This window comes from Panthera tigris, chromosome C2, assembly GCF_018350195.1.
Source record: "Panthera tigris isolate Pti1 chromosome C2, P.tigris_Pti1_mat1.1, whole genome shotgun sequence".
NCBI classification, from domain to species: Eukaryota; Metazoa; Chordata; class Mammalia; order Carnivora; family Felidae; genus Panthera; species Panthera tigris.
Window position 1 is genome coordinate 11,532,049 of NC_056668.1, and position 21,717 is coordinate 11,553,765.

The 21,717-nt window shown below is 41.7% G+C and overlaps 1 protein-coding gene and 1 non-coding gene across 6 annotated transcripts in view; one reads left to right on the plus strand and one right to left on the minus strand.

The window, feature by feature from the left end:
- ITSN1 (intersectin 1) overlaps positions 1 to 21,717 on the minus strand; it is a 217,486-nt gene that overhangs the window by 190,117 nt on the left and 5,652 nt on the right. The window lies entirely within an intron of this gene.
- TRNAR-CCU lies at positions 5,430 to 5,502 on the plus strand. Its single transcript has one exon. It is a non-coding gene; the product is annotated as a tRNA-Arg (tRNA).

The window sequence follows — 21,717 nt, forward strand, 5'->3', positions numbered from 1 at the left end:
GATTTGACATGATAATTAATATAGTCATTTGCCTGTGATGGAGGTATAAGCATGATAGAAAGAAAACAAGGTTTATTCACAGTCAGACAGAGTAACAAATTTTTGCCACATGCATTTGTTCGATGGGTTGATGAATCAAGTACTGAGCTAGTGCTAGAGACCAAAAAAAAAAGGTATGTAAGACGTCCACCCTGCCCTCCAGAAGCCTGCATTCCACTTGTATCAGCAAGGGGCCAGACAGGGATCTCCCTCTACCCTGGGGCAAGAACTTTATTTTATTCATTCATTCATTCATTCATTCATTCATTTAAATGTTTATTTTTGAGAGACAGAGAGAGACAGAGTGCAACCAGGGTAGGGGCAGAGAGAAAGGGAGACATAGAATCTGAAGCAGGCTCCAGGCTCTGAGCTGTCAGCACAGAGCCCAATGCAGGGCTCAACCCCATAGACTGTGAGATCATGACCTGAGCCAAAGTCAGAGCTTAACTGATTGAGCCACCCAGGCACCCCTAGGGAGGGAACTTTAAAACATGCATTATCTCTAATACTTGTTAGAGACAAGAAAACTGGGTGGAGTTTGAGAGGTAAGTCACTTGTCCAATGCCACCCAACTCCGTACAAATCCAGGCTTTGCTCTGATCCCTCCACCCTTGTCCCAATGTTAACACCACTTTTAAAAGGAGACAGGAGTATGCATTATTTGCACCTTACATGAGATTGTGCTAATTTTACAATCAAATCAATAATAAAAATGTTATGATTTTATTTCTTTTTATAAAATACTTATCTATTTTTGAGAGAGAGCACAAGCGGAGGAGGGGCAGAGAGAGAGAGGAATAGAGGATCCGAAGCAGGCTCAGTGCTGCCAACAGGGAGCCCAACGTGGGGCTCAAACTCGTGAATCCTGAGATCATGACCTGAGCTGAAGTCAGAGGCTTAACCAAATGAGCCACCCAGGTACCCCTGGCACCTTACATGAGATTATGCTAATTTTACGATCAATTCAAGAATAAAAATGATGTTATGATTTTCAAAGAGGCATATGAATTAGGTAAAATCAGGTAGCATCAAGCCAAGTAAAAAAAAATAATTTATAAATGATCTCATTTTCTTTAATATTTATTTATTTTTGAGAGAGGAGAGAGAGAGAGAGAGAGAAAGAGAGAGAACACAATCAGGGGAGCGGAGGGAGGGAGAGAGAAAGAGGGAGTCACAGAATCTGAAGCAGGCTCCAGGCTCTGTGCTGTCAGCACAGAGCTCAATGCGGGGCTTGAACCCACAAACTGTGAGATCATGACCTGAGCGGAAGTTGGACGCTTAACCAACTGAGCCACCCAGGCATCCCTAAATGGTCCCATTTTTTGAATGGGAAAAATTATCTATAGAAGAATCAAAAAAAAGGCAATACAAATATGGAACAAAATATTAATATTGGTTATACTGGGTGGTGGGATTACAGGCACTTGTCCTTCCTTTTTGATGTTCTTTTATAATGTAATTTATTTTTAAAATGATCATCCCACATTAAAGAAAAATTTTTTTAAACCCAGTCAAGATTCCATTAATCAGTGGTTCTCAATGGGTGTGTGCAATTCCACAATGGATATTGGAAAACCTAGTATTTTTGGTTGTCACATTCACTGGGAGGCACCACTGGCATTTAACAGGCTGCTCAGAACAGTCTCCTACGAGGAATTATCCCATGTAACTTCCAAATGTCTCTGGACATTCACATAGGGGAGAAAATCCATTTATAATTATCTGAGCCTAAAACCAAATTCCATCTTACAGATAACCACACAAGACTGTGCAAGGTTCTACTATACATTCAATTTGCTGGGAGTATAATTCAAGAGAACACTGTTTTGAGTTTTGCCAGAAGTTGTTCACAGTTCCAGCAAAGTCGTGTAATTAACTGTGATGCCTTTCTCCAAACTTGTAATAAATAGGTTTATTTGTTTTAAATGAATTAATGAACAAAAAGTTTAAAAATGAGTAATTTCTCAGTTTTAATATTATAATAAATATCGATAAACAGAACCTACATAAACAAAAGCTACTTGGGGCTCCTCAGTTGAATGAAGGGCTCCTAATATGAGAAAGCTTGAAAACTGGGGCTTCAGTGGAAAAAGATATGAAAAGAGGGCAAGACTGGCTGGAGAGAGACCAGGTCCAAGGTTGGTGCAGGAGTGGAGTGAGGGATCTTTGAGAACTCAGCCAGATCAATAGTCCATAATTACAAGGGGGTTAAGGAATTCAGGATGAGGTATAAGCTTCTGACTCGGGCAGCTGAGTAAATATGAAGCCACTCAGACTGTAATACCAGAAACATGTTATTTTGTGTAATTAAAAAAAATTGAAAAGTACAAAATAAATCCACAAACATGAATGCTTAAATGAAAATACTGGCACAAACAAACAGCCCTTTTTCATGCAGGTATATAATAAAAGCTAAACGTACTTCTTCTCTCCTTGCTTTTGATATACACAAACGAACCAGAATGTTGGGACAGTAGTCATGAACACAACTGGATCGCGCCCCGTGGCCACCAATGAAAGGAGCCGTGAGAGGGAACACCTGCTCTCCTTCCTCCCACTGCCCGGGCCCCTGCAGTCAGCATCTTTAGGATTCTGCACAGAATTATTTTTAAAGATTCAGCTTCAAAAACCTTTTAAATCAGAGGTGTTCCAAGAAGCAGCAAGGAGGGGCCACCTGCCAGCATTTCTGCTGGACTCCAGCATAGGCTCTGGCTCCCTCTACTCCGTTGGGAGGCTCCGGGCCTGCCACCTGTACAGTCGAGCTCCCCTCCGCTCCCCCCCCCCCCCCCGCCCCCCCAAGGAGTTCAGGACAGAGTAACGGATATGGCCACAGAGCAAAGAAAATCTTTCAAGGGAAGTACAACTGGAAAGAGAAAGTACTGTAACGCCTAATTTTAACACTAATGGAGCCTCCCCTTCACACTAACTGCGGGGAATATCCCCAGACCCCATCCCTGCTTCCCACTTCACGCCAGTATGGCTCTTGGTGCTAGAAAGGGATCTGTGGCAGTAAGACTGACAAGCGGAAGCAAAACAGGAGGTAGGAGGGCACATCCTCTACTCCTAAGGCAGGTTCTGGTTGACATTCCCCCCTTCTAGCTCAAGGCTAGAGGCCTGGCTTACTTCTCCGAGCAAAGCACCCAGCCTAGGGGCGCCTGGGTGACTCAGCTGAACGTCGTCTGACTTCAGCTCAGGTCATGATCTCGCAGTCTGTGAGTTCAAGCCCCGCGCGGGCTCAGTGCTGACAGCTCAAAGCCTGGAGCCTGCTTCGGATTCTGTGTCTCCTCTCTCTGCTCCTCCCCCGCTCATGTGCTCTTTCTCTCTCTCTCTCTCTCAAAAATAAATAAACATTAAAAAAAAAAAAAAAAAAAAAGCACCCAGCCTAGCTCCAAAGAGGATGAGCCTGGAGGGGCCCACACCAAGGCCAAGTTACCCTCTTACAGAAGTACCTTGATTATTTGAATTCCAAAGACCCCCATCGGTACCACATTTGTGCTTATTTAGTTCTGAGTTACTTTCCTAAAAGGGTATCTTTGAACACCCTCCCCATTTCAATTTTCTCATTTCTAGTTTTTAGTAAAAACCGTCAGAAAAGTTCAAATGGAATAAGTGCTTGCCTCAAAGACAGAGACTAGGAGAAAACTGTGAAAATCTATCTTGTTCCAAAGATAGAAAAGAGGAGATATCCTCTTAGAGGCTATAAGCAGAGCCAATCTCTAAGAAAAGAAACATCCAATTAAAAGTCTGGACCAGAAGCACCCTGGGCATGAGTCTGGCCCTCACAGGTCCCGTCTCTCCTCCAACTACCTCCAGCTCTTTGCTGGTGCCCTTGGCTTAGGCACCAGGCCCAGGACGCCTCCCAATTCCGCCACCACTGCCATGCAGTACAACTGACCCATGAACTGGGTTCAACTGCATGGGTCCACTTATATGCAGATTTTTTCCCATACCGTATAGACTATAAATGTATTTTCTCCTCTTTGTGATTCTCCCAGTAGCATTTTCTTTCCTCTCTCTTACTTTAAGAATACAGTGTATAATACACATAGCACACAAAGTATGTGTCACTAGTCTGTTTATGTTATCAGTAAGGCTTCTAGTCAACAGTAGGTTATTTCCAGTTAAGTTTTGGGGGAGTGAAAAAGTATATCTGGATTTTTGACCGTCTAAGGGTTAGCACCCCTAGCCCCCTCGTTGTTCATGAGTCAACTGTACAACAAAGAGGTTGAAGTATGAGCCCTCTGAATGGGAACTTCCTATATACACTCCCAGAGAGTTAGTATTTATACAGCACGCATAGGCAGAGATAGCAAATGGCACAGTGGTTCACAGCACAGACTCCAGTCAGACTGCATGGGCCCTAATACCAGATCTGCCACTTTCTGGTTGTGGGATCATGGGCAAGTTAACTAACCATTATAACAGTACCTATTCTGCAGAGTTGTTGGGAGGAGCAGATGAATCATTACATGGGAAAACACACAGTAAGCGTTCAGTAAACATTAGTTGTTATTATACTTCAAATGCATCACAGATTACAAAAGTCTGGGGGAACTGAATATGGTAAAATTAATCACCGTATCTGGTATCATTCCTATTGTAAAAGTTGTTCAAATTCACAACCATAAACTTTCTCAGTAACTGAGATCCTTTTCCTAAACTAGAGACTTACAGTGTCTCAAAAAGAACACCTTGGTTCCGAATCTAATCATTTCTGAGGAATAAAGACATAAAACAACCACAAAAAATCATTTGGCTGACAATTTATTCTTCCTGTATTTCCAAAACTGCATAACACAAGCATTGCATACATAATTTTTTATTATTAGCATATAACATGTTCACTAAGACATGGGTTCTCTACATTTCTGGCTTCAGGGCTCTTTTATACTCTTTAAAAATTGAGGATCCCGAAGAATTTACCTTAGAAACTTATAAGAAACAGACATATACAAGCACATAAACCATTAGCCATCAAAGAGATGATGTCCTCAAACATCATACAGCCACTAGAAAACCAGGCTGTGCACCTACAGAGAATGAGAATAAAAAGAGGAAATAACCACTATCATTATAAAAATAATCTGAACTTGCAGACTGTTTTAAATTGTCTCAATGAGTCCCCAGAGGCTCCAGACCACACTCTGAGAACCTCGGCACTAAGGAAAGAATGAGTATCAAAATTCTCATGGCTTTCATCTTCTACCTTTTCTAGATCTACATAAGAAAAATTACGATACATTTCATCGAACTATATATGAACTGCAAATGATCCTATCCTAAAATTGCAGCAAAATGGTTTAAGAAAATATTTTGACAAAATTGCCACTATGGTAGACTAAATGTTATGTCTAATTTCTTTCCATTTTAAAAATTGTGAACACAGGGGTGCCTGGCTGGCTCAGTGGGGAGAGCATGTGACTCCTCATCTCAGGGTCATGAGTTCAAGCCCCATGTTGGGCACTGACCTTACTTAAAATAAGTAAATAAATGAATAAATAAATAAGTAGTGAACACATATAACAAAAATTACCATTTTAACCACTATGGAATGTATAATTCAATGACATTTAATATATTCACAGCATTGTGCAAACATAACCAACAATGAATTCCAGAATATTATCATCATCCCAAAAGAAAATGAATGATGATCTGTAAGTTTTTGTCTCAACACCTGTTTTCAATCCTTTGGGATATACACCTAGGGATAGCATTGCTACGGCCATATGATAACTCTGTATCTCTATATTTAGCTTATTAAGAAACTACAAAACTGTTCTGTTACAGCAGTGCCATTTTACATTCCTACCACTAACGTATAAGGCTTCCAGTTTCTCCACGTTCTTGCCAACACTTGTCATTCTCCTTTTTTTTTTCTTTTATGATAGCCATCCTAATGGGTGTGAAATGGCATCTCAGTTTTGATTTCTATTTCTCTAACAACTAAAAGCGTTGTTTGCTATTTGTAGATCTTCTTTGGAGAAATGCCTATTCATGTCTTTTGCCCATTTTAAAAACTGGGTTCTTTTTGTTGTTGGATTGTTAAAAATTCTTACGTCTAATTATGTTTTACCAGGACATGAAAGCACTTTAAACCAACCACGGATCTGATCCTCCTCTCTCTACCAAGCTTAAAACCAATACCAACCTTCCACATGACAAAAAGAACAACTGAGAAATTTAAAATGGTCACAGAATCAACTGGCAAACAGACTATATAACACCTTCATTTTTGTTTTAAATTACAAATCCAGGATTGGATCACAGATGATAACAAAATAAAGATGGTGATGATAATAGTCATTTCTCATAATAAGCACTTACTATTTAGTGAAGCACTGTGCTAGATGCTTTAACATCCTCACAACAACCATACAAGGTAAGAATTATAATCAACCCCATTATACAAATGAGGAAACAGAGGTACAGCAAAGTGAAATAGCTAGCTTATGGTTATGCAGTCAACAGCTGAGCAGTTTTGCTTCAAAATTTGTGCTTTTAATCCCTTTGCTGTACAATCAGGAAATAACAATAAATCTTGCACAGTTACATAACTCAGGACTTAAAATGTTAGTAGCTACATTTTGATATATTACTTTCAAGTTCCAGCTCTCCACTGTCTGTACAAATCTTTTTTTTTTTTTTTTTTTTTTTAAGAGAGACACAGAGAAAGAGAGCGAGCACACACGAGCATGGGGGAGAGGGGCAGAGAAGGAGAGAGAGAATCTTAAGCAAGCTCCACACTCAGCGCAAAGCCTGACTGGGGCTCCATCCCATGACCCTGGGGGATCGTGACCTGAGCTGAAATCAAGAGTCAGATGCTCAATCGACCAAGCCACCCAGGTACCCCTAGAACTTGCCTCTTAATCAGATTTAGGGGGGCACCTGGGTGGCTCAGTCGGTTGAGTGGCTGACTCTTGATTTCGGCTCAGTTCATGATCTCACGGTGAGTAGGTTCCTCCCCTGTTCGAGTGTGTTCTCTCTCCATCTCTCTCAAAAAAAAATAAAACCTTAAAAAAAAAAAAAATCAGGTTTAGAAATGTCACAAAGAAGTAAACCCAAAACCAGATGGGTGAATGCCATTTTATCATTCCAATTTAGATCTTTTCTAACATTTTTGAATCTGACAAAAGACTATTCAGGATACTGTGACTCAACTGTCTATTTCCAAGGGTGTCTAGATCACATCTTGACAGCAATTATAAGAGGTTACAGTTACCAGCAAAGCCAGGGCCTAAAGGCCCTTCTAATTCAAATTTCCAATATAATTATATACCAGTTAGTGGTTTTGTAAACTAAATCTCAAACTTGAGAAGAAATCTAAAAGGTAACGTATTTCATAACAAAACCAATATAAGCACAATGCTAGAGTTTATAGATTTCATTTTCTGAGGAATAATTACACGCATGACCGCCTAATGAATCCAGCATTGCTATACCTGTCTAGAGTTATGGGCCCTCAGAATGTGAAAGAACTTTAGGTTGTATTTAAAAAATCCTTTACAGACAATCCCTGCTCCTTTTAGAATTAAAAGGTAGACTAAAGCCCTGAAATCATGATAAATGCTCATTTATACCAAATTTCATTTCATAATGTTGTAATACTCCTATCTATTTTTGTGGTAATTCAAGAATTTTTTATTTAAGTTCAGCTACCCAATGTGTCCTTTGGAATGTTTTCATTATGACAAATGATAGCAAATTGAGGTTGTTTTCTCATCTGTAACATAAGGGTATTTACCATCTATCTCACAGCTTTACAGAAAACCAATTTTAGACAGGACATAGGGAAAGCTTCTTGCCAAACACATGAGACATGACAGGTACTCAGTAAACATTCCTGTGTATGTGTGAAGTCATGGGTGTGAGTCAGATAATACCAGAAGGCATTCTAAAGCAAATTCTATAAAAGCTAAGAGCAACTCTGATTACTTACCTACAGGTCACTTATCTGATGAACTCAACTGCATATAACCCAAAATCTAGATGATACCAGGAGAGTCTCCTGATTAGGAAAATAGGTGCCATTTGTATACTTATAAAGGAAAATTAGTTTATTCCTTGGGCCAGACCTAAGTATAATCTTACATCTGACACAGCAGAAGGCTCTGCTGGAGGCTCTCTCTATATATATCCTACCACCTATTTGCTGACATGTTTCATTTAATTAGAGGTATGAAGGTTCAACATGCAATACACTAACACGAATACATTTAAGTCCACAAGAGGAATGTAAAGTGCTTTCCTCTTGGGGCATCTGGGTGGCTCAGTCGTTTAAGCATCTGACTCCTGATTTCGGCTTGGGTCATGATCTCACGGTTCATGAGACGGAACCCCATGTAGGGCTCTGTGCTGGCAATGTGAAGCCTGCTTGGGATTCTCTCTCTCTCCCTTTCTCTCTGCCCCTCCCTGGTTTGCTCTGTCAAAAAATAAACATAAAAAAACTTTAAGTTTTTAAAAAATAATAAAAAAATAAACTTGGCAAAAAGGTTTAAATTTTATAAGGTAGGAATTCTCAAGGTGGTTCCTGGGTCTCTGGAGTTCCCAAGACCATTTCAAAGGGTCCCAAAGGCCAAAACTATGACCATAATGGTACCCAGACATTATTTTCATTGTGTTTATACTTGCAGTGACACAACAACAAGGCTGGGTAAACTGCTGCCACCTTAGCAGTGGCACCAAACTGTACTGGTGGTTACGTATTCCTCACTGCCACACACACGTTAAATAAAATCAGGGGGCGCCTGGGTGGCTCAGTCATTTGAGCATCCAACTTTGGTTCAGGTCATGATCTCACTCACGGTTGGTGAGTTCAAGCCCCATATCGGGCTCTGCGCTGACCTGTGGAGCCTGCTTGGGGTTCTTGCTCCCTCTCTCTCTGCCCCTCCCAACTCGTGTTCTCTATCTCAAAAAAAAAATCAGTTTTGCTTCAGAAGGTCCTTGATAAGTCATTAAGAATGATAACTATTAAATCTCAACCCTTGAATAAATGTGTTTATTATTTGTATGACTAAAAGGGAAGTAATCAGGGGCGCCTGGGTGGCTCAGTCGGTTGAGCGTCCAACTTTGGCTCAGGTCATGATCTCACAGTCTGTGAGTTCAAGCCCCATATTAGGCTCTGTGCTGATGGCTCAGAGCCTGGAGCCTGCTTCCGATTCTGTGTCTCCCTCTCTCTCTGCCCCTTCCCTGCTCATGCTCTGTCTCTCTCTGTCTCAAAAATAAATAAAAACATTAAGAAAAAAAATAAAATAAAAAATAAATAAAAATAAAAATAAAAAGGGAAGTAATCATAAAGCATCCCTATGGCACACAGACTACAACCGATGTCTTAAGAAAACACAGTTGTGCAAATGAGTTGCAAGCTGAATTAGGCACTTTTTTCATGGAACACAGTTTTTACTTAGCAAAACAACAGAAAAACTATGTTTATTCAGACTTAAGTATTTGGCAGGTGGTTTCTCAAAAATGAAATGAGCCTATTGCTTCAAGAAAAACGGATAGTAACTTGGCGAATGATAAAAGTTAAGCTTTTGAGCAAAAATTTTGAATTTGGAAAACTAGTATCTGTCATTTTGAGTTAGACTTCTTAGCATTGAGAAATTTTTCCAATAAGATGGGTGGTAATACTAACAAATGGGATGTTAAAGTAGTATTATTCAATGAAACATATCAACATTTGCAAGATCTACATAAATCAGTGAATTAATATTTTCCGAATGACCAACACATGATGTTACAAAATCACAAAGGTGTAAAATGTCATTCAAACAGCAGGATGGACTATAGATGTTTTTGTAACGGAGTATGAAAAATTCACTAACATAATTTCAGATTCCGCATTGCCACTAACCTTAAGAAACTAGCAGTGTCAAATTTTGGTATGGTATCAAAGAATAACCACAATTTTCTGAAAATGCCATCAAAAGGCTCCTGGCTTTTCCAACTACATATCTGTGTAAGGCCAGATTTCTTTCAACTAGTTCAACCAAAACAACATTTCGCAACCAACTGACTGCAGGAGAAGATATGAAAAGCCAGCTGTCTTCTATTAAGCCAGACTTTAAAAGAGGTTTGCAAAAATGTAAAACGATGCTCTCTTCTCACTAAATTATTTTTTTCTTTTGTAAAACAGTTTTCATAAAAAATGTGTTATTTATGTAAGCACGCGGTGGGTTTATTACAGGTATTTTCAATACATTAATAAAATACTTTGTACATTTCTCAATTTTAATTTCTAATCTGGCAAACAGTGATACATTTAAAAACACAACCCACATAAAGCTCCGTGAGGTCCCCAATAACTAGAAGCCCGACCAGTCAGTAACAGCCAAGTGGTAACGTGAAAAATGATGAAATCGGGGCTAAGACAACAGCGATGGACACAGAGAGAAAGAGATGAAACCAAAAGATGTTCCAGGGGCAGAAGAATTGACAGAATGTAGCAACCAACTTCAGAATCAGAGAGAAAAGGTCCAGGCTGTCAGCTTGCATGGATACATTGCAACCATCTGTCCACCTATCTGGTTTATAGACAGGTACTGAGTCTATTCCATACAGAGAGATTGAGATGCTCCACAGCCAGGTGATCAGTTCTAACAACAGCTCTCTGATTTCAACTGAGTGTCCTAAAATTTGATTCTGACTCTATCTACCTGGAATTAGTACAGATCCCACAGGTAAAGGGCTCAGTCCCGTTTCAGACACCAGCCACAAGTCTTAAGTAGCCCCTACAGTACCAGCACTTCTGCAGGAAGACTACAAATTTGGGGGTTCCCACAACCGCCACCCTCCCCCAGGTTCAGTAATTTGTTAGAACTACTCACCAATCTTAGGAAAGCACTATACCTGATGAGGGAGTGTGGCGCTAGCTGAGGGCAAAATACAGACTAACAGCACTGCCCCCTCCCCCCGGAGTGGAATATGTGTGATATTCCTCAGACATCCCTGGCTCCCCAAGAACAAAGGGAAGGGGTTTAAGTGCTTGCCATGGTGATGTGGGGAAACTAAGGCAAATGAAAAATTAAATTCCCTTACTGCCTATAGCCCACTGACAAGTCCTTGACAAGGGCAGAGTGACCGCCCTCTAGGAGCTCAGCAGCCTAGATGACGACACTTTGCTAGGGGGCAAAAGAGAATCTTAGCTTAACATTATCCCAACCTCCAGGATCTGAGGATCCTGTAAGTCTACTTCCCTTATCTCAACTACCCCAAGATATATGCTGGCGCTCATACTCCAAGCTTATGCCCCACCCCCCGATATGTATCTGAAGGGTCTCATGACTGAGGTTTTATTAAACGGTAATAAATGGTGTTTCCCTAGCAACAGCTAGTCCCTCAAGGTGCTGGAAACCCTGCTTCCAAACTACCTTAGAGACTCACTCTATCCCTGACCCGCTCCCATCCAGAGACTATACAATGAACTACCTGTCAGGACCCCAGTGCAGCTCTTCCTGTCCATGGGTTCTGTCCCCGTGCTTTAATAAAATCACCTTTTTGCACCAAAGACGTCTTCAAGAACTCTTTCTTGGCCGTCAGCTCTGGACCACCCCACCATCACCCCAAAACTTCATCACACTTATGATTAGTTTTATTATGAAGGATACAACTCTGGGACAACTAAATGGAAGAGACTCAGGGCAAAGTATGGCTGAGGGGAGTTGAAGAGCATCCATGCCCTCTCCTCCTCTGTGGAATATTGTGCCTACCCATCTACACATCTAAATGTTCACCAAACCTCACCATCCTGGCATATTTATAAGAGGCTTTATGAGACATGACTAATTAAATCACTGCCCACGTGATTAAACTCAATTTCCAGTCCCTCTCCCTTGTTGGGGGGTAAGGGGCTAAAAGTCACTTCATTAGCATAAACTCAGGTAAAATCTAAAGAGGCTAATTTTGAATAACAAAGACACTCCCACCACTCAGGAAATTCCAAAGGTTTCCAGAGCTCTGTGTCTGGAACCAGGGAGAAAGACCAACTACACTTTTTTTTATTATACCACAGAGCATCTAACATGGTTATTGATGTTTAGCAGGTACTCAATAAATAATTGCTGTAGGCAAAGGGTTAGAACTCGGGAGGCAGAACTCCAGGTATACACAGATAACAGGATTTATTCATGGTGGCTAAAACTCCAACAGGGGAGATTACTGTCCTGGAAGACAGTGGAGGGTCAAAAGACGGTAGATGTAACAGCTCTAGAGACAGCAACATACAAGGTAAAGAGCCCTCAAAAGAGACTAAGAAGTCCTAGATGTAAGGGAGAAGAAAAACACAGAGTATAAGGCAGAGAAAGCCAAAGTAGAACAGTGTTTTTCAAGAAATGGGCCAAGGGGCGCCTGGCTGGCTCAGTCTGAAGAGCACGGGACTCTTGATCTCTGGTTTGTGAGTTCAAGCCTCACACTGGATGTAGACATTACTTATATAAAATTAAGAAGAAAAAAGAAGAAGAAGAAGAAGAAATGTGTCGAAAGTCACAGAAAGGTCAAGAAACAAATGGACGGAAATCTGTGTATGGGAACCAACAATGGAGGGGCAGAGGCAGAACCCCGCTACAAGTAACAGGAGCAAAGAGACCCAGCATAAAACTACTCCTCCAAGAAACAGAGGGAGTACAGCACCAACGGGAAGAAGCGGAGCAGGAGGTGATGGAAGGGGCGGAGGAGCCAGAGGAATGCACACAAGTCAGAGAACAAGCCTAATTCAGATCAGAGCTTCTGGATTGACACCAAGCCTTTTTTACGTGCCTATGAGGCCCCGCACCGGCTGGTCTCACCTCCTCCCCCAGTTCCCTAATAGCAGCTACGGTGGCCTTCCTCTCAAGTGTGCGGTGCTCCTTCATGGTACGGGCCCTGCTCACATGCGGGTTCCTCAGCCTGGGAAACAACTTCCTTCCCTTCCCTGATTGACTCCTGTGCATAGCTCACACCTCAAGTGCATGCCCCATCTTCCCCGGACTCTAAAACTAGATTAGGTACTCCTGAACGCTTTCATCATGGCACATACAACAGCTGGAAATCAGCTATCTATGTGGGGTGGGGTTTTTTTCCGTATTTCTGTCTGTCCCAGTAAAATATAAATAGATTGAGGACAGGGAGCTGTCACTACTGGGGTAGTCCAGGCTCCTGCCCCAGCACCTGGCACACGACAGTCAAGCGGGATCTAGCTGTGGCAAGGCTGAAGGGAACAAGCATGAGAGAATGGCGCAAAGTCTCAGAGGAAACAGGAAAGAACAGCATCTAGAACCCGGGGGGAGGGAAGGAGACACCCACCTCTTCCTTCTCCCTCTTATCGCAAGAAGTAGAGAGCAAGTGTGAGTAAGACAGATTTACAAAAGCTACTTGGGAAGTGGGCGGCAGGCCCAAACAGGAGGCAGCATTACTGCTGAAAGTGAAGGTTCAGATGCCTCCCAGGAAGCTTGAGGAAAAGGGCAAATGTGGTGAGGGATGGAGAGAAAGCTGAGAAAGAATACTTTGCAGGTCGCAGCTAAGTGGAGAAGGAAGTCCACGAGTTCCTACGCTTCTCTTCAGCTGACTTTTGCCAGCACGAACACAGGAAACGGAACACAGCTGCATCAGTCTAGCAATGCAGGTCTGCAGGATAGGGATGATGCAAGGACCACTGGGCCAGGACACAGCTGAAATGCCACGCTCTGAGTTCCCAGGTGCGTACAGAAGGTCACAAAACTATGAGGAAAGGAACTTGAGATAAAGAGAAGAAGGACCCCAGGAACTACAGTTTCTGGATGCAAGTACTGTAATCAGAACATGTGAAATAAATCACGCTATAGCATTTTAAAAATAATGAGCAACATATTTTTCAAGGTATCATAAGCTCTTGCCACCTACCGTCATCAGTCTCTTAGAACAAGAAATCTCAAAAATAGGCCCATCCCGTTCTGAAACAGGTCAAGTTGCTATCTTTCCTGAAGTCTAACAACAAAAAAATTTAAAAAGCAGATGGCTGAAGAAAGGATATCCCTTTCTAGCTCCAACTTTTCCATTATATGTTTTTCCAGTAGTTCCAGATGAGCATAAGTTAAAAAGCCTCCAAGTATGAGCCCAGAGAGAATGCCAACACACCTTAGGCACTGAAAAACTCTGAGAAAATCTGCAATTACGGAAGTAGCCAAGGGGCACCTGAGTGACTCAGTTGGTTAAGCATCCAACTCTTGATTCAGACTCAAGTCATGATCTCATGGTTAGTGAGATTAGTCAAATTAGTTAGTTAGCGTTGGGCTCTGGGATGACAGCACAGAGCCTGCTTGGGATTCTCATTCCCTCTCTCTCTCGAGATAAATAAACAAACTTAAAAAAAAAAGGGGGGGGGACTGTCATTTAAAGAAAAAAAGGGGTTACCACCAGTCCCCTTCCATATGATCATCATTTATGATGAGAGTGTTGGGCATGTGTTTTCCTGCCCAACACTCTTCTTCTCCCAGTTGATCCCATTTTCCCTCCTTCGGTTAATTCCAGGAATTTAGGTACCAGTCTCAACAACTGATGGACCCCAGAGCCCAGGATAGTCAATGAGAGCTCCACATTTGCTTGGCCATGAGGACTGCTTCGGGCATGTGATCAAGCCAGGCCAATCAGAACCTTTGGACTTGACAGGTGTGTGAGTCAATAGATTTTCTTTTTTTCTTAAGACAGTTTGTGCTTCTTCCACGTGCAAATAAAAAAGATCAGCAAATACAGTTATAAATAAGGAAAACTGTAGCACTGGATTTTGTCTTCCTTCTCTACTACAACCCTTTTCTTCCCTTTCTATCACTTTTCTTTTTTCCCTCCCCACCCAACTTCTTAGAATAGTGAACTACTTAAACTTGGCACTGAGTTTTTATGACATCACCATGAGACAGAAAGCTAATCTATGATAAGCCTACTTCCAGGTAAATCAAGCTGTGATTCATTTTCTTGGTATTTAGATATTAAAGTCAAGAGTCTTGTTTCAGCGGTTTGACCAGAACACACCTGAACAGGTATCAAACTCACCGCCTACATGAACACACGACAATACTTTCCACTGTGAATACCTCTAGTATCATTTTTTGCATGAGGCCAAAATGCTATTTGTATGTGAAGGGAAATAACACCACCGAAATTCTAGGACATTTGGAAGTACATTCCAAATCTCTTCCTTCCTGTTGTCCCTCTGCTAAAGATCTGAACTGGTTTTTCTTGTGTGCTTTTTTTTTAAATTTTTTTTTTAATGTTTATTTATTTTGAGGGAGAGAGAGACACAGTGTGATCAAGGGAGGGGCAGAGGGAGAGGGAGACACAGAACCTGAACTGGGCTCAGTCTCTGAGCTATCAGCACAGAGCCCGATGCAGGGCTCGAACTCACAAACTGAGAGATTATGCTTAACCGACTGAGCCACCCAGGTGCCCCTGAACTGGTTTTAAAGGAGGTGAGAAGTGGCATCCACATCTGCAAAATGACCTTTCCAATAAAATCATGATTACCTGAATTAAATTGTGTACTTCTGTGTTTCCTGCAATCCTTAATTTCCCATGTTATTGTTACATGGTTAAAAAATAATGAAAAATTCACAACTTTCTCAGAAGAAACGTAAGAGACAAGGTAGTATTATAAAATGAATACAGTGCTGAGAAAGAGAAGGATCCTTGATGACATGAACAGTAACCCACCTCATCTGGCTTAGGCTTCTGCAAAAGGAGAAAGAAGGGGGGATATTGAGAGTACAGGAGTATTTCACAGAACTCAGAAACAGGAATGCAGCCAGCCCCAGAAAGCAACGAAGAAAAGGTTTAAAGCTATCAGACTCAGGCAGCGTTCTTCTCTCTTTCTGCGTCTCTCCAGATACGTGCTTTATTCTCTCCATCTACAAACCACCATTCTCTCTCCCCAGACAACAGAACATAACTGCCTTTGACTCCCAAGTGTTTTAACCTTGTGGCCATGAGCATGTGAAGCTCAAACGCCTCTCTTTTGCGGCCATTTGCAAATTTCCAAGAAAGGAACACTGGTTGGGCTAGCCTGGGTCAGGTTCCCAGACCTCGTTCAATCCTCTCCACCATCTGTGGGGACGAAGAAGTTGGTAGGAAGCGGATGTTTGGTTAAAGGACAGATAAGGGATTCGTGTTGGGTCAGACACTACAGAAACTCCCACCACAGAGTCCCGGTACTTAGTTTTTTCATCACCAAAATAAGGTGCATTTTAGACTTTTGCTAGGAGTCTAGAGTTTAAAAGAGCTTGAGAGAATTAAATTGAATTTAAGAGATTAGAACTTGGGGAGTTCACCTCAGTAATACAAGCTAAAAATAAATTACACATTCTAGAAGTAAAAATTGTCTTTTATAAATATCGGTCTATGTGAAAAACCCAAGAGAAATGAAAAATTTAAGACCCGTGAGATCTTAAAGAGCTGAGATTCTGTCTTGGGTCAAGGCTGGACATCTAGAGCAATGCCGGGACACAGGGCACATGGCCCATGTTCACCGAACAAACTCAGAACTTTCTAACTACTGTACTTTCCAATGGGTCACAGGTGTGCTCAGGTTTGGGGGATAATGCCCGCCATTAGGCCCAATTAGCAGGACTAATGTGGTACTAACTGTATATGATATTATGTTGATAAATGTTGAGAAATATGGAATAAATGACCAAAACACCCCTGGAGCACAGAGTTCTAGCAAGGTGGCTGGTTATCAAGGAAATCTGTAGAAGGGCCAATACGCATTCGATAAATGTTCACACTCACTCGTAGTAGTAGGAAAATGCAAGTTAAATAAAACTTAGATTTTTAAAAAATGGTTTTACCCAATCGTGGTGAGGGAACACAAAATAGGTCCACACTGCCAGGGGAACCCACTGGAGGGTAGTAGCAGCAAGCTGCTGAGGCCTGGAATATATTCCAATATATTAAGTGAAAAACGGGCTACACAACTGTATGTACGGAGATTATAAACTTGTAAGGCGACAATGACTGAAGTCAGCCCTTAGTAGGTCTGCTTTGCTTGAATCCCAGTGTGTTTATAAAAATTGTGGCCCACATAAAAATTGGGAGATTTCATATTAAAGCCGTACTTCTGGATTTCCAGCCTCTCTTGAAGAACTAGAAGGTATAGTAACAGCAACATGCATCCTCCCAGGGCCACGAATGAGTAGTCTGACAGACCCTGGGTTGCCCCATCCCTGGACCATCTTCAGTGCCCTGATCCCTAACATGCTGTCATGCCTCCCAGACTGAGAAGCTCACACACCGAACTTCCTGAGAAATTTGAGCAGGTTGACCCCTCACAGCGTATGAATAGTCATCGCTGGATAGTGAGAAAAGGCCCACTTTTGTTTTTCTTTTTCTTTTCAAAAGTTTTCTTCAATACACATGTATTGCTTTTGGAGTGAAGAAAGAAAAAAAAAAAAACGCTATTTTTTAAAATACCGAATCACAACTGCAATATTACTTCATCTAATGAGACCAAAACAACTAAAGATAACAGATAATGACTGTGGTTTAAAACTAATTGAACTAAGGAAGTAATGTAAGGTTACAATTACTGCAGTATTTCCCTCCCTTTGATACTAATTAAAACACCAGCTTGGACAGACAATAGCAGCGGTTTACAAATGAGACCTTCCTCAAAGCGAAGAGCTATAGACACTCAAGCCATAAAACACCTATTTTAAGGATTCAGTTCCCTATATTTGAAGTTTTTTTCACCAAAAAATGTAAACAGAAAATCTCTACCAGAAATCTGTATTTAGGGGTGCCTGGGTTGCTCAGTTGGTTGAGTGTCTGACTTCGGCTCAGGTCATGGTCATGCAGTTCATGAGTTTCAGCCCTGCATCAGGCTCTGTGCTGACAGCTCTGGGCTTGGAGCCTGCTTCAGATTCTGTGTCTCCCTCTCTCTCTCTGCCCCTCCCCTGCTTGCGCATGCGCTTGCGCTCTTGTGTGTGTGTGTGTGTGTGTGTGTGTGTGTGTGTGTGTGTGTGAGCGCGCGCGCGCGCTCTCTCTCTCTCAGAAATAAACGTTAAAAAAAGAAATCTGTATTTATAATACCAATTAACTTAATGCTTAAAGAGTTAAATTATTCCTGATCTTTACTTTACATTGTTTTATTTGATTTGATCAACGATGGCAGCAGTTTAACGAGAACGCTAAAAAGTTTATGCAAATCACCATGCTTCTCACCCTATCCAGAGTATCTTCACCGTAAAGAAAAACCACAAGGCTAGGTAGAATGTCAACATTCACAGATGATGGAAGGTAGAGTCAATTCAACATTTCTCTTGCTCTCCTGCAAGGCATTCCCCACATGACATCCAGAGTGATCCTTTTATTTTTTTTTTAACATTTATTTATTTCCAAGAGACAGAGAGAGACAGAGCACGAGTGGGGGAGGGGCAGAGAGAGAGATATTGAGAGAGAGAGAGAGAGAGAGAGAGAGAGAGAGACAGAATCCGAAGCAGGCTCCAGGCTCTGAGCTGTCAGCACACAGCCCAACGCGGGAGCTCGAACCCACGAACTGTGAGATCATGACCTGAGCCGAAGTCGTATGCCCAACCGACTGAGCCATCCAAGTGCCCCCAGAGTGATCCTTTTAAACAAAAGCAAAGCATGGAACTCCCCTGCTTAAAACTTACATTAGTTTCCTACTTCCACTGATTGAATAAAATCCAAACCAGCCGTCCCCTTTCTTCCTCACCTGTCTCTCCTGTGCTCACCGCACTTGGGTGACTCTGGCCTCCAGACAGTCAGGTCCTCAAACACTAATCTATTCAGCATGCTGACAACCAACTGCTGAGTGCTCATGCACTGTTCTAGGTCCTGGGGATAAAGCAGAGAACAACACAGACAAAACTCCCTGCCTTCCTGAAGCTTACATCCTAGTAACCTCTCTAACACATTCTGTTCCTCCTCAATTTCTGTAATCATTTAAAGAATTTTAAGACAATTATAATGACTATATTTGAAGGTATGTGAAAATACTACCTATTATAAGTGTATTATCATTTTCTGACTTTGTTTAATAGTAATTATCATAAGCAAAGGAGACAGGAGAAAAAAAGAGGGGGATCTTTACTCACAGAAACTTGATATACCAGGAATGGCACTGATTTGTCAATTTTTGAAAGTTTGTCTCATACTGGCTCTACGGCTTTTATATGTCAGTGACCAAAATGTAATATCTCAATTGTGCCCGAATACAGCAGTGGGGTCTAAACAATTCCAGAAACTGAAAGATTACTTGTTTTCAAAATCTATTATCTTAAGTTTGCAGCAGAAATTGATTTTTATAAAACACCGAATCCGGGGCGCCTGGGTGGCTCAGTCGGTTGAGTGACTGACTTCGGCTCAGGTCATGATCTCACGGTTTGTGAGTTTGAGCCCCGCGTCGGGCTCCGTGCTGACAGCTCAGAGCCTGGAGCCTGCTTCTGATTCTGTGTCTCCCTCTCTCTCTGCCCCTTCCCCACTCATGCTCTGTCTCTCTCTGTCTCAGAAATAAATAAACATTAAAAAAAAAAAATTAAAAAAAAAAAAAAAAACACCTAATCCACAACGAACAGACTTTTATCATAGATAATGCACAGGAACGGTGTTGTGTGTTTATACAACGGCTTATGATACAAAACAGGGCCCTTGTCAGAACAGTGTAACTGTTCGGGAAGTTTGCCTGGGAGAAAAGTAATGAGCCCTCCACACACACACACACACAGACAGACAGACAGAAAAAACAAGGGGATCCACTGGCATCTTGTTTCCTATGCTTTTACCACAAGAGCCAGGGTCCTCCTGAAGTAGGTTGGTTGGAGCATGGCACTAAAAGCCAGGTGGCTGCATTCACTTCCATGAGCTGTATCCACGTCTTGCAAATCCATGCCACCGCTCACCAGGACACTTGCAGACCAAGGATGAACAAAACCATCACAGACAGAGAAACAAGGCAAAATACGCAGTAAAGCAAGAGGATCAAAAGCACTGCCCTCCGGTATGAAGGAGAGGGCGTTTAATTTTAACCACCAAGGATTAAAAAAAAAAAAAAAAAAAAAACTGACCAACTGCCATGACCTTGTTATTTTCACAGTCCTATTCAGCTGAATCCCAAACTCCATCACATCCCTCAGTACACACTCCTCGTAGAGTGAAATGTACCTGAGCACCGTTCCCACACAACCTTGGTGGAACCCCACACTACACAATAGTGAGAATGGGTGTCAGTGACCAACTTAACACTGAGCCCGTGGCAGTCCTACCTCAGCACAGGCAAACTCAGGCCAAGAGACCTAAAGCCAGAGCGATTTCACCAATGCTCTCTCTGGGCCAAGAAGCTAGTAAGATAAGCTGCCAATTATTAATTCTACTAGGAAAAGGTCAAAAGAGCACTGATGAATTTAAGTAGTTTAACGTGTTTCAAATTCACCTTGTTAGAAGGCTACAAACCTTAGCAACAAAATGTTAATGATATTCTACCATCATGTTTATTAGGGTTTTTTGTTTTGTTTTGTTTTTTAACGATCTCCCAATGGATCTGTGACATCTCTCCACAGTGAGGCCTTCACATTCCTGAAGTGAACTTCCAACAGGCTGCTTCAAATCTCCAAACTGGCCAACATCGAAATGTTTGGACAGACGCTCTGCTGTCTCCCTGATCGTACACCTGGATGCAATCATGTTTCCAAGGCAAGGCCACATTACAAGTGAACTGCTTTTTCAAATTTCACTAGTCTCCTCTGTGATTCTACTCCAGCTTTCCACGCAGGGGCACTTTAGGAAAACCACTACAGAGGAAAGACTAACAAGCTGCTGAGAGGTGAATGTTAGACAGTAGACGAGGCTTGTTGGTGAGCTAATTTATACTACTGACTTCTCAATCTTGAGAGGGACTCCAATTTGTACCCCGCCTGATCCATAAACTAATACATATCAGGGAATCTCTAGGTCATTCCAGAATAGAAATCAGGAATGTAAAAAATACCCCAAGGCCTAGAAATCACGTCCAGGGAACAGGCAATCCAGCACTGTGGCTGAGAGTTTGGGCTCTGGCATCAACACATCTGGGCAGCCACTTACTGGCTCTTTAAGTTCCTTAACTACTGGTACCTTAGTTTCCAAGGCGTATTCATCTAAAAAAGGGCAGTTTTGTAAAGATTGAGTGAGTTAGATTTGCAAAGATTGAGTGAGTGTTTATAAAATGATGCAAAAGGACTTGCTAAATGTTAACTATCACTATCATGGGTGTATGAATTTTCAGACTTTCCAGATCCTACTCCTGAACAGGTTACATTAACATGCCATTCTTCTTCCTAAAAATAATAATAATTCACTACGTTTGTTATTGGTTAAGTCACTCTACAAAAAAGGAAGTAGGAGAGAACACAGAACTCTCATCCCCCACTACAAGAATGTAAACTGCTGGGGTACCTGGGTGGCTCAGTCGTTTAAATGTCAGACTCTTGATTTTGGCTCAGGTCATGATCTCACAGTTCGTGAGACTGAGCCCCATGTCCAGCTATGTGCTGACAGTGTAGAGCCCACTTGGGATTCTCTTTCTCTTTCTCTCTGTCTGCCCCTACCCCTGCTTCAGCTCTTTCTCAAAATACATAAACATTAAAAAAAAAAAAAAAAAAGAATGTAAATTGCTACAACTTTCCTAAATGGCAATATGTATCAACAAAACCTTACAAACCAGCAGGTACTGTACTTTGA